Below are 12,195 nucleotides of genomic sequence, written 5' to 3'. Positions count from 1 at the left end.
CATGAACAAGGCAATATCTCAGAATTTTGTCCAAATTACATGGAAATTCTATATCTGGGTGTAAGCAGAATTAAGATAACTGGTTTTCAGCCTGTTAACTGTTCTTGGCTCATACAGAAATAAAATTTTTCTTGTGTTTCAGGTTGTGCTATTTCAAATGTAATTTCTTCTATGACAGTTTGTTTTTCTAAATAGCCATTTTTTTTTATTTCTCCAAGATAACTCTCAAAGCAGTACTTAGGTAACTTCTTTGGCCTTGCTAAACTTCTGGTATATATGGTGTGAAATAGAGTTTTAGTGATGGAGAGAGAAACTCCTAATGAACTTCCCAAATTAAAAAAAATATCATATAGCTCATTGCCTGGCACATTATAAACACTGAATAAGTAAATTACCATTCTTAGGACATTTTATATAGTTTGTCATTGGGGAAGCAGTAGTGATGACTCCAATGGAAACAGCAGAGAAATTTAGTTTTGGAACCACTGCTGCACTGAAGGAAGATATTTCAATATTTACTAGATTTTTTCAATCAGAACTATAAAGTGGTAGATGTAGAAAATGCTACAAATGCTAATTTATGATTATAGTTATGTTCTATCGAATTCAGCATTAAGCATTTTTAGACTTTCACTGCTTATTATCTTATAGAATGCTTTAAAAATCCTATATTCAGAATTTTATTGAATATCTTCCTATATTATAAAAAAGGGCAGAAACAACTCTATACATCATATTAAAATAGATTGGTATGTCATGGTTCATCATTTTTCAATTTCACTTGGGCAGTTTAATTACTTAGAGTCTAAAAAAACACGTATCTATTCCTCAGCAGGTATATAATGAAAACATAGATTTTTTTATAGCTCTTTAGTTTTCAAACCTTTATCTTCTTGGCATAGTTTGTTTTCATCTTCAAAGATATGCTGATTTGTTAGCTAAAATTTACAGGCTTCAGGGTTAATAAGCAAAATTACAATTGCTGCTCAAAATTGCATTATGAAAAACTCTTTATCTATTCCTTTATGACACATCCTGGGAATTGTTGGCCAAAGTTTTAGAATTATTTATTCTTATACCACCAAAGCTTAGGGTTTTATGGTGTATGAGGAGGAGTGGACCTAATAAACAGATGGGCAGGTTAAGCAAAATTGGAAATTAAGTCCACATGCATGCTTTTGGACTCAGCCCACATGTCCATTTCTGGTGAAGGTTTCCTGCTTCTCTGTGTCCTCGTACAGCTACCATTGCACTTTGATTCTACCTCCAATTAAACCCTTAATCTAGGCAGACACACATTGTGGTTATTTGTGTAGATTCTGTTTGTTCCCTGTCCTTCAAGCTTGTGAGCTCTTCAAGACTAGGCTGCAGAGCCCAGCGTAGTGCCTTCATATATTCATTCAACAGATACTTTTTGAGAAACTATCATAAGCCAGGGTAAGGTACAGATTTTTAAAAAGATGTTATTTTTAGGATCTTACAATAATATCATATCATATCATTATGTAATGAATGTCCTGAGTTATTGTGGGAGCCCAAAGAAGAAAGTGTCTAACTCAATCTGGGGGAGACAGAAAAACAACCTTGGAGAAGATGCTGGTTGACCTGGTTTTGAGTAGGAGTTTGTCTGTTATATGAAGAAGAGAAAGATGAACCTCAGGTAGAGGGAATGACATTACAAAGGCACAGATAGAAAAACTGACTTGATAATTTCTAACATTATATTTTACATTTTTAAAAACCCTTACCTTTTATTTTTTTTAAAAAAAATATATATTTAATTTCAGAAAGGAAAGGAGAGGGAGTGAGAGATAGAGACATCAATGATGAGAGAGAATCTTTGATCGGCTGTCTCCTGCATGCCCCACACTGGGGATCAAGCCCGCAACCCGGGCATGTGCCCTGACTGGGAATCGAACCATGAACTCCTGGTTCATAGCTTGAAGCCCAATCACGGAGCTGCGCCAGTGGGGCACAACCCTTACCTTTTAGAATCAATTTCCCTTTTACTCTGAAAAAATATGAGGTTTAAGGTGAGTGACTCTAGAGCCATTTTTACAGGGCTAGCAAATAGTGTTTTGAAATTGAATCTGTCTTTTCTAGCAAGAATTCTATAGTGTTTGCAACATAGAGTGCATGGAGGAGATAAGGAGATAATAAGACTAGGGATGGAAATTGTGACTAGAAAATGAGGAGCTGAGAAAGGAATTTGGATTTTATTTTGTAGGCGTCTGGGAGTTTGTGGAAGCTGTGAAGCAGGAGAGTGATGTGGTTTTTGTGTTAGAAGGGTGGTCCTGGTATGGCAGAGAAGGGGAGATGGCATTAGAGAGTATGTGAGATTCATCAGGCGGTTGTGAAAATTCAGGCAAGATGTGAGGGGGTTCTGGACTAGGTAAGAATGACAGAGATACAAGGGAGGGGCTAGATTCAAGACAGAAAAGTGAGGGAGAGAACATTTACATAGTAGGTGTTCAGCCAATGTTGACTTAGTAAAATAATGTTGAAAATGTTCATCCATCTGCCCATCCATCATCCATCATCCTTCCATTTTTTGCTTTATTTCCCAAAGGATTTTAGAAAGCTTAGATTGAGCCTTCATTTAATGATTTTAAAACTGAAGCATTCACAATGGATTTGAAGTCAAACATTAAACATGCATAATTATTTCCCATACTCTTGTGGGGAGAAATAAAAGGCAAATCTCTTTTTGACATAAGACTTGTAAATATCAATGAAAGCTCAGACACAGTTGCGAAGCAGTCCCCCTCTACTTCCTTCAATGAGTCTGCAGTGCAAAGGTGAGCCACGTGCAAAAACCCAACTTGACCCTCTCAAAGCTCAGGTCAATAAACCACCAAGTAAAGCTGGACTTGGTCTCATAGGAGCAAGGCCCAAGGGTTCACTCTGTCAATTAGAAAGATGCACAGCCGAGAAGACAGTTTGCTTGAACTAGAGAGTCTGCAGTTGTGAAAAGGGGAGAAAGATTAAAAAAAGAAGGGACAAAGGGAGAGACAATGAATACAGTATGCAAAGTTCCTGCTGGGAGCCAAAGGAACTTTTAAGAGTCCTTGCCTGGAAAAATAGAAAAGGTAATAGTAAACGCCACCATCTCCAGGGACAAACCACATGAGAAAGTCCAGACAAAGAGACTGCGGTAAAAGAGCAGAGGATGTGGAATCTTTCTGGGCAATCACATCCCCTTCATCCGTTTCCCCGACTTGGATTGCAGTCGCACTCAGAGCCCAGTTTTTGTCGGATTCTTTGACTTGGGCTGCAGGAGGCACATGTGGGATAATGGGTCCGACAGGAACATGGCCCACATGACTGACTGATGGGAAACGCTACCACCTGCAGAGGCGATGCCCATGGACCCTACCCTCTGCCCTTCCTAAAACCAGGGATGAGGCTGGAGATTTCTTAAGTGGAAAATAAAATGCAGTTAACTTCTTCTCAGCAGTTAATATTCTGTATACAGAGGTTTGTCCAACTCAGAGTATGTGGGCTGCTTTGATAATTAATAAAATGATATCAAGACTGAGAAAAATAGTTTGACATGCTCAGTCCAGTCACTTCTTTCAATCATGATGGATAAAATGTAAATATTGATGCTGGCAAGGAAAATTGGGTGTGTAATTACAGGTTAATATTAAGTCCATGATCCCTATTTTCTATTTGTTAATTTCATGAAGAATAGCTTCTCACTTTATCTTCTATTTCCCCATATAAATGTGTACAACTTTTAAAAAAATAAAGTTGCTTTGTTTTTAGACTTTGACCCTGATGCTTTTCTTGAAGGAAGGCATATTGGAACTCAAGACTTATAACCAATTAATAACATTTGTAACTTCATGTATTAAATAACTCTCTTTATGAAATAGAAATGATAATGTGGGATTCAAGTGCAAGGATCGTCCCAGAAATCTTTAAAATAATTGATACAGGGGTATGTTTGTGGCAGAGATGTGGTGCTGGCTTTATGGGTATTTATCACCAAATTCATTAAATTACACACATTAAATATATATAGTTTTTTTTTGTATGTCAATTAATACCCCGATGAAGAGATTTAAAAATAATTGATATAGGCAAATATGCTTTGTAATTTTTTCAATATTATTTTGTATTAGTTTCAGGTGTACAACATAGTGGGTAGACAATCATATACCTTACAAAGTGTTCCTCCTGATATTTCCATTACCCATCTGACAGCATACATAATTATTACAATGTTATTGACTATATTTCATATGTGTACTTTACAACCCTGTGATGCTTTATAATTTTTGATAAAAATATTTAAAAATATTATTAAAATTGTCTCTCTTCCCTAGAAGTGTAATCTTAAACCCACTTATAATATGGGCAATTGTAAGAAGAGAGAAATAAAATTTTGAAGGGAAAATGGAATAAAATTAGTGGTAATTTTCAATAGTGTGTGCATAAATCATAGGACCCTGGGGCTGAAACTAACTTCCTTTCTCTATTTCCAAATGGACTGTATCTAAATAATTCCAGAAGTTGGTTGGGTTTTTTTCTATGGACTTCCACATCCCTCCCCAGTCCTCATCAATCTTCATTGTGATCTATTGAAATAAGTAGGAAGGAAATCCCCCTTGAGGCATTTACAGATAGTTGAGATGCATATGATAAAGTTCTCACTGGTAAATGGAGTTTTAAAGGTGAATCGCATTAGACAGTGGCAAAATTATATTTTGAAGTAATGCTTAAAGATGTGTGTATACACACACACACACACACACACACACACACACACACACTTCTTACATATTGATCCAAACAGTAAAGCAAAGTTTGGAAACAAGTCATCCAAATTACCTAATTCCACGTAGGAAAAGAGGCGACATCTGCTTATTTCCGTGAGAAATAAGTAAACTGACAAGCAAGGTGACAACTTCTTGTTTATAACTGTAATGTTATAAAATGAGGACCAGCTTGCAACTACTAAAATAGCAAGTGACCTTCTGCAGCTCTGATTTCAACCACTCAGCGGGTTTTTCCACCAAAGGGGCTTATTTTAGCTCTCACTAGACATTTCAGCAAAAGGTGCTCCCAAAGGCTACAGTGTCTCAGACAGCCACGGACTGTGAGGGTGATTGCATTAGAATTCCACATCCTGGGAGTGGGGAAAGTTGAGTGTATCTTTAAAAACTGCTGCTTTTAGTGTTATTACCAAGGGCACCCAAGGCCCAACTGTAGGTGAGAAAGCTGAGACCCAAGGCTATAGATAGCATTAGAGGGGGTTGCATTGAACTTCCCAATTCTTTCTTCTCCTCCTCTTTTATTTCCCTGATTTTTTAAAATGAGAAACGATGGTTTCTCCTTGGTGAACTATATACCCCCTATTCATTTTTCTCCCCAAAGGGGTTTTTTTAAAACTTGGAAGTATTCTTCCTAAAATACTATACCTCAGCCTCAATCAAAATGATTAATGAATTTTTAATTTTTCACTTGCCTTAAGGATCTAGAGAACCGCTCAATTCTCTGTTTAGTTTATACTACTAGTGTGAAAGTGGAATTCTTAGGGGAATCGCTTTAAATTAATGCCAGGATATCTCTACGGACTTGCTCAAGGCAAGTTTTAAGTGCCTGCATTAGGTTTTCAGAATATCAAGATTCCTCAGAATCCACGCTCTGAGGCAGTAACTATAACAACTGATTAAAAGGCGAACCACTTAACCAAGTGTGCATTTTGTCTTTTGACAATAGACCACTAGTTTTATAAGTTTTCTATTATTTAGTAGAACAAGTCTACTGGTTACAGTGTAATAGGCGACAATGTCAGAAAGGACAATGTCAATTTCAAGACCTTTCTGATTTTTCTAATCTCTATTTAGAGATCATTAGTTTTTAGGCACAAATAGAATTGTGCTGTCAGCATAAGAACACAATTTAAGCTTAAAACAGGCATCTCTTAGTAATCTACATCTTCAATAAAAAAGTAGTCTTTTTAGCATTTAAGTTCCTCAAATTCTTTTAAGAAAGAGTTGGGGACAAAAATAACCTATAACTGATTTTTTGGCTTAGTTTCATGATCCAACCACTCATAACTCTCTCACCAATGAATTAGGGTAGCTTCTGGTCTTCTTTTCATACAAATTCTATTGCCAATTATTGTATCAGAGAATAAAATAATTGATTTTTACTTTATGTAGACCTGAGCCAAAGTGTTCTTAGAGTTCTTCAATAAAATATATTAATAAAATATAAGACTATGTTATTAACTATAAAAAATAATAATGAAAATGTGATAAAACACAGTTTAATGAAATATAAACATAGAGAAAGACAATGAAAAAATCAGGTTAATACAGGTAATAATAATATCTGGACAAAGAATGAATGAATAAGTTAATAAAAAAGTTAATATTTTCTCAAATTTCAGAAAGCTTAGGTAAGAGCATTTAAAAAAAATTTTGCCTTTCATTAGAGTCCCAAATCCTGGGAGTGGGGAAAGTTGAGTGTATCTTTAAATGGGACATAAAGATCCTGAGGAATCTTGATATGTCCCTTCACCACCCTATTGTCTATGTCCCTGGGTTATGCATATATGCATACACATTCTTTCATTGATCTCTTCCCACCCACCCACCCTCCCCCACCTCTGAGATTTTGCATTTTAATAGAAGGTAAGAAAGTGGAAACTAAAGCAGAAAGAAAAACTGAAAGAATCTATATAGCATTTGTGTTTCAGCAGAGTGTATGCAAAGGGAAAAAATATCACAGGCAGCAAAACAAATGAACTAAGAGGGTGGCTTCTTAATAATTTAATAATGAAAAGCTCTTTAGGATCACAAGTGTTTTCGTTTTATTGCAATAGTGCATGCCTAATGTTTGAAAAATTACAGTTCCCTTTCTTTTAGCTAGCTAAGAAAATTGAGAAAGAATCTATTATGAAAACATTGCATTTCAAAATTAGCTTTCATAGTAAAAGATCAGCAAAGATCAGCTTACTTCAATGTCCTGGACTTGGTGAGTTGTAAGATGAGGAAGCCAATATGCCCCCATTCAGACTTTTACTGGAGCCCTTTGGAAAGTCACTTAACATCTTAAAGTCTTAGTTCTTTTGGATTTGATTTTCCATCTACAGAGGATTTGGCAGCAGATGAAGTATGGTAGCAACCATACTTGGGTAAAAATTGCTGTTTAATATTTTAACCTTGATGTTTTGGGTTCTGTACTCATTTAAAAGTTATTTTGATTTCTGAACTTATGTATGAATGAATACTCCCTTGATGGCGGTTTGAATATCCCATTGATTGTGATCTCACTGGTCATGGAAGCACATTCCTCTGGGTCCCAGGACAGATAGTGATCCTAAATTGTCTCAGTAGCTACAGATAACTGAGTTTTGGTTGACTCAGTGGTCCCGGAATCTGGACAGCACAATTATCTAAATTGTCCAGGTGGTCCCAGATAATGCGTTTCTGTTGATTCAGTGATTCGTAGATACTTTAGATAACTAAGTTGCTCAAATTCTGCTTCTGTAAAAATGCTTTTTCGCAAAACAGGTTCCTCATTCCAGACCCAAAGATGTAATTGATACTTTTGTGATATTCTGCATATAAGCCAGAAGTGGCAAGCTGTTCGGGGCTGCGAGGTCTGGAGCGCTTTTGCTCCCTCGTATGCCGCCGGCTTTTAATAAATGACTCCATAATTCGACCTTTTTTTGAGGCATCCTTTGTAAGACAGGGGTTACACTACAACACAGAGACATTTTCTAAGGGCTCTATGAAGCATGGCAGCTTGAGTGTGAGGGTCTTCCCAGGAATTTCCCTGTTTTGATTCTTGGAGGAGAGGTCTTACAGTTACAGAGGTTGAGAGTACAGCTCACAGTCCTAAAAGCACTTGAAGAGTCTTGATAGAGCAAATAAAAAGTATATAATCCAGAGTCCATTCAAATCTTTCCCTACTCACTTTCAAAAACCGCTTCCACACTTTACCGGAAGCACAATTAGTGAGTCACAGAGGATGAAAACCTAATTATGAAAATTGCTCAGGGCCATCATTAGGATTGACCTTTACTATTTGGATTTTGTTGACATATGGATTGACTGTTAATTTAAACACAAGCAACTCCTCCCCTTCTTTGGAAATTTAGTCAATGTATCTCTCACCTTTAGAAAGAACTAATTCAGAGGAAATATTTGGAGGTAAATTTTACATTTTCTAACATTTAAAATAAAAACTTTTATTATCTTAAATAATACATTTAATTGACTAATGTTTTAAAATAAGCATTTTCTAAATAGTCTAGTTACAACACTGTCTTAGAATAAACCTATCTGAAAACCAAATAGCAGTTCTATAATAGACCTCATAAAATGGGTCAAATTTAAATAGTAAATTCTTTCTCCTCAGTATTGAGGGTATATTTTTAAAGAAAACTTTATAACCTAAAATAAAAATGAAATAAAACAAGTAAACCCAAAGTCTTTCTAGTTAGGAACATTTCCAAGAGGTTTCCCCAATTTTGTAACCATCATATAAATAAATCCTGTACTGGTTGGTAGAGAGAGCCTGATAAGTCAGTTGTATACTAAGCTAATAACACCAAACTATTATTGCAGAAACCTGGTCATCACTCGACATTTCTGTATTCCATGGCCTATATGGCATTTTAACCCTAGCCAGCTCTTCTCCAAATAGGGCTTGACACTAAGGCTAAGGCCATATCCAACCTAACAGTGGAAAAGTGACTCAGAGCTTTTTCCGAGACCAGTATCAAAGCTTGCAATGAGTTGAAGTGCTATTCAACAGTGGGGGCTGTTTCAGAAGCTACCTTATAAGCATAAACATTCTCTCCCTCAATAAGTCACAGACAGAACTGCATGAAATCTGCTTTCCTCCTCCTTACTGCAGAGTATTTCATATCTACTCTGGCTTTTGAAATTGAGTGTATAAAATGGAATTGGTTTTCCAATAGCTTCTCAAGAGCTTCCCTTCCCACCCCCAGTCCCCAGGTAGGTGGATTTTAGAATCTTCTTATGACATTCTGAATTCTGAGCAAAAATTTAATCCCAAACTAGTATCTCTAGGGGAAGTCCACTGATGAAGATCGAATTTGCACAATTTCAACTCAAAATAGAAAAGGTGATTTAGAAGATTTACCTAATCTAGTGAATGCTAGCACATTAGGAAAGCTGTATTATCAGAGGTCCAAGCATGTAGTGACTAATTATGTATACAAGTACTATAAACAGGTATGTGTAAGCACTTGAATTAGCATGTACTAGTATGTGTGTATCACATCTTTATATTTGTTTAGAGCCTTGCTGGTCACAAAGTGCTTTTGTCTACATCAGTGGTCGGCAAACTGCGGCTCGCGAGCCACATGAAGCTCGCGAGCCGCGGTTTGCTGCTCTGTCGACTAATGAGTTTGCCGACCACTGGTCTACATTATGCCTTTTACTCCACTTGTGGGTAATGACTGCCTGAGCATGACAGTAGGGTTATTAGAACATATTGCTAGGTGATTTTTAGATTATCTTTGTGAGGTTATTAAAAGATATCTAGAAAGATATGTACTTGAATGACACTAGCAAAGAACTATAGGGTTCTTTATCTTGGGATGCTCTAGAATAATTCATGGCCATGAACTGGTGACAAATCAAGTTGATTAGCTCAGTCCCTGTCCTCAGGGAATTCTTAGATAGAAGGCAAGGTACTGGAGAGATATTATTTGGGTGGCAAAGAACAAGGTGGTGCTAAAATTTCAGAGAAGTCAAGCAAGTCCCTTTTTAGTGACCAAGATGACCCATGTATGTCTGGGGTTAAGGCTGGTCCTTAGTAGTCAAGATGTGTCTTCATTTTATAGTTTCCCATTTTCTCTTAAAAGGGGTGCAGGAGGTAATCAGGTTGGAGTGTGCCAGAGAGGACAGGGGGATTTGCCCTGAAGCTGTATATTTGTATAGCAGCTCATTCTTTACACTGATTATACATGAACTTGGGATATTTGGGGACTGGCCACCACCCTCTCCTTGAGCTGCCTCTGATTGTCCTTGATTCCAGATATCTTGTTTTATTTGTTTGTTTTCAGGAGGGAGGTTGGAGAGAAGAGTCTGGTGCACAATTCTGGTTTGATTGTGGTTATTAACTGTATATGTGACAGAGTTTTACAGCCCCATGGAAAGTGCCAAATGTGGTCCTGTTCCTTGGGAGGGAGGTGTGGCTAGCTACTGCCATAGCGAGTGCTTCAGCCTCATTCAGAATTTCCTGGCTGCCTGCAAATCTCCTCTCCACCACGCTGTCCTTCTCCTTGGAAAGTGGCTGTGACAAAGGGAATATTTGTTTATATGGCCAAAGCTCCCACCAGGACTTGGGAGAACAATAATCCTTCAAAGTCATTTAGCTCAACCACCTTATTTTTCAGATGAAGAGACTGAGCATCAGAAAGCTAAACTAATTTGGAACAAGTTCATGAGGCTCCTACATGCAGTCAGGACTCTCCATTTCGATGTCCTTTTCCTAAGCTGCCTGCAGAGGTTGGTTGGGCTGAGAGTGGGAGGGGGTTAGATGACTGTGGCAGTTCACAAGATGTCATCCCTCAAAGCAAGAAAAGAAGAACTAAAGACACTGGATTTTCCTTTCCCTACACTGCTTAATGATTTTTCTCACAGTTTAGTCTACTTTCATTCATTTTAATGACTAGGCAGTTGTTCCTAAATCAAACGCCTATTTATGTTTGATACAGGTGTGATCAGAGGACATAGAAAGTACATAGTTAGAGTTAAATTCTATTCTCTGTGCTATTTCTAAATGAGTAGTTAAATATATATAGACAGAGAAATGCATATTTATCTAATATACATACAAATATGCATAGACAGATTAAAGCAATCTATAATGATAAAAGTGCAATATGCTAATTAGACCGGACGTCATTCCAGATGTGATTCTGGATGAAGGCAGGGCAGAGCGAAGCCTGGGTCCTGGGTGTCTGCTGGCAGCCAGAGCAAATCCCAAGTCTCAGGTGCCTGCCGGTGGCTGGAACAAAGCCCAGGTCCTGGGTGCCTGCTGGTGGCCACAGGGAAGCTTGGGTCCCAGGTGCCAGAGGGAAGCCGGTGCTGACAGCAAGGGGAAGGAAGGCCCACTCTTGCATGAATTTCATGCATTGGGCCTCTAGTTATAAAATATTTATCTATAGAAGCGTGTCATTAAAGGTGCTACCTTAAGATCACAGCATCCACTTGGGGTTCTTAATAAGTAACAGTTGAAATATCACCAACTTTTATAGAATTCCTCAAAATAAAACAGCACTGGTCTATCTTTATGTTTCTATATAGACTTGACAGAATAAAGTAGTACACTACAGGAAATAGATCACTTTTAGGCCAATCCCCTTTTGTAATCCCTTCTATTTAATTCTCAGCTTCCACTATAGATGCACTTTTAAATTTCTATTTTTGATGCTTAAAATTCCAGGTTCCATAAATAGAACACAAAAGAAATCTGAAAGTAAATCAATGTTTAAGATTGTATAGGAGAGAGCAATGAATTTACATTTCATTGTCTTTATCTGGAAAGGAAATTACTGACTAGAACAGTAAACTCAGGTGATGTATGTAAAAGGTGGTTTATCCCCTTACCATCACAGCTAACTGGATGTGGTTTTCTTTCTTCCTGATTTTAAAAGTATATTGTTTGGCAGTTTTGTTTTGTTAATCTTCACCTGAAAATATTTTTTTCATTGATTTTGTTTTTTAGAGAGAGTGGAAGGAGGGGGAGAGACAGAAACATTGATGTGAGAAAAACACATTGATTGGTTGTCTCCCCTACATGCCCATTTTGGGATCAAGCCTGCAATCGAGGTACATGTCTTTTAAGGGAATCAAACTTGGGGCCCTTCAGTCCATGACCCAATGCTCTATCCACTAGCTAGGGCATATTTGGCAGTTCTAATTGTCTTGTTGTCTGGTACCTCATAGATACATTGTCAATCATCTCTGAGCTTAAATGAGCTTTTGCTAAGAGTATTAGTTCTGCAGAATCTCCCAACCCATCCGAGGGCCAGAGTTGGGAAGCAAAAACATGAACATCTACTTTCCTTCTCTGCTTGTGTGCTGAGTATCCCTGGGTGCCCCAATGACTGTGAAATTTTACTTCCAGAGATATAACACATCTACTATGTCAGCTTGAAGGAAAATTCCAGCAAAACACAGTTAATACTGCTGCTTA

At 37.4% G+C, this 12,195-nt stretch overlaps 1 protein-coding gene across 2 annotated transcripts in view; it reads right to left on the bottom strand.

Annotated features, from left to right (window-relative positions):
* The window catches only part of RORB (RAR related orphan receptor B), a 178,386-nt gene that overhangs the window by 22,457 nt on the left and 143,734 nt on the right, over positions 1 to 12,195 (bottom strand). The gene's annotated exons all lie outside the window — the stretch shown is intronic.

Source organism: Plecotus auritus (assembly GCF_963455305.1).
Source record: "Plecotus auritus genome assembly, chromosome: 5".
NCBI classification, from domain to species: Eukaryota; Metazoa; Chordata; class Mammalia; order Chiroptera; family Vespertilionidae; genus Plecotus; species Plecotus auritus.
Note: the sequence above shows the minus strand (reverse complement) of the source record. Positions and strands in the feature narration are given on the sequence as shown.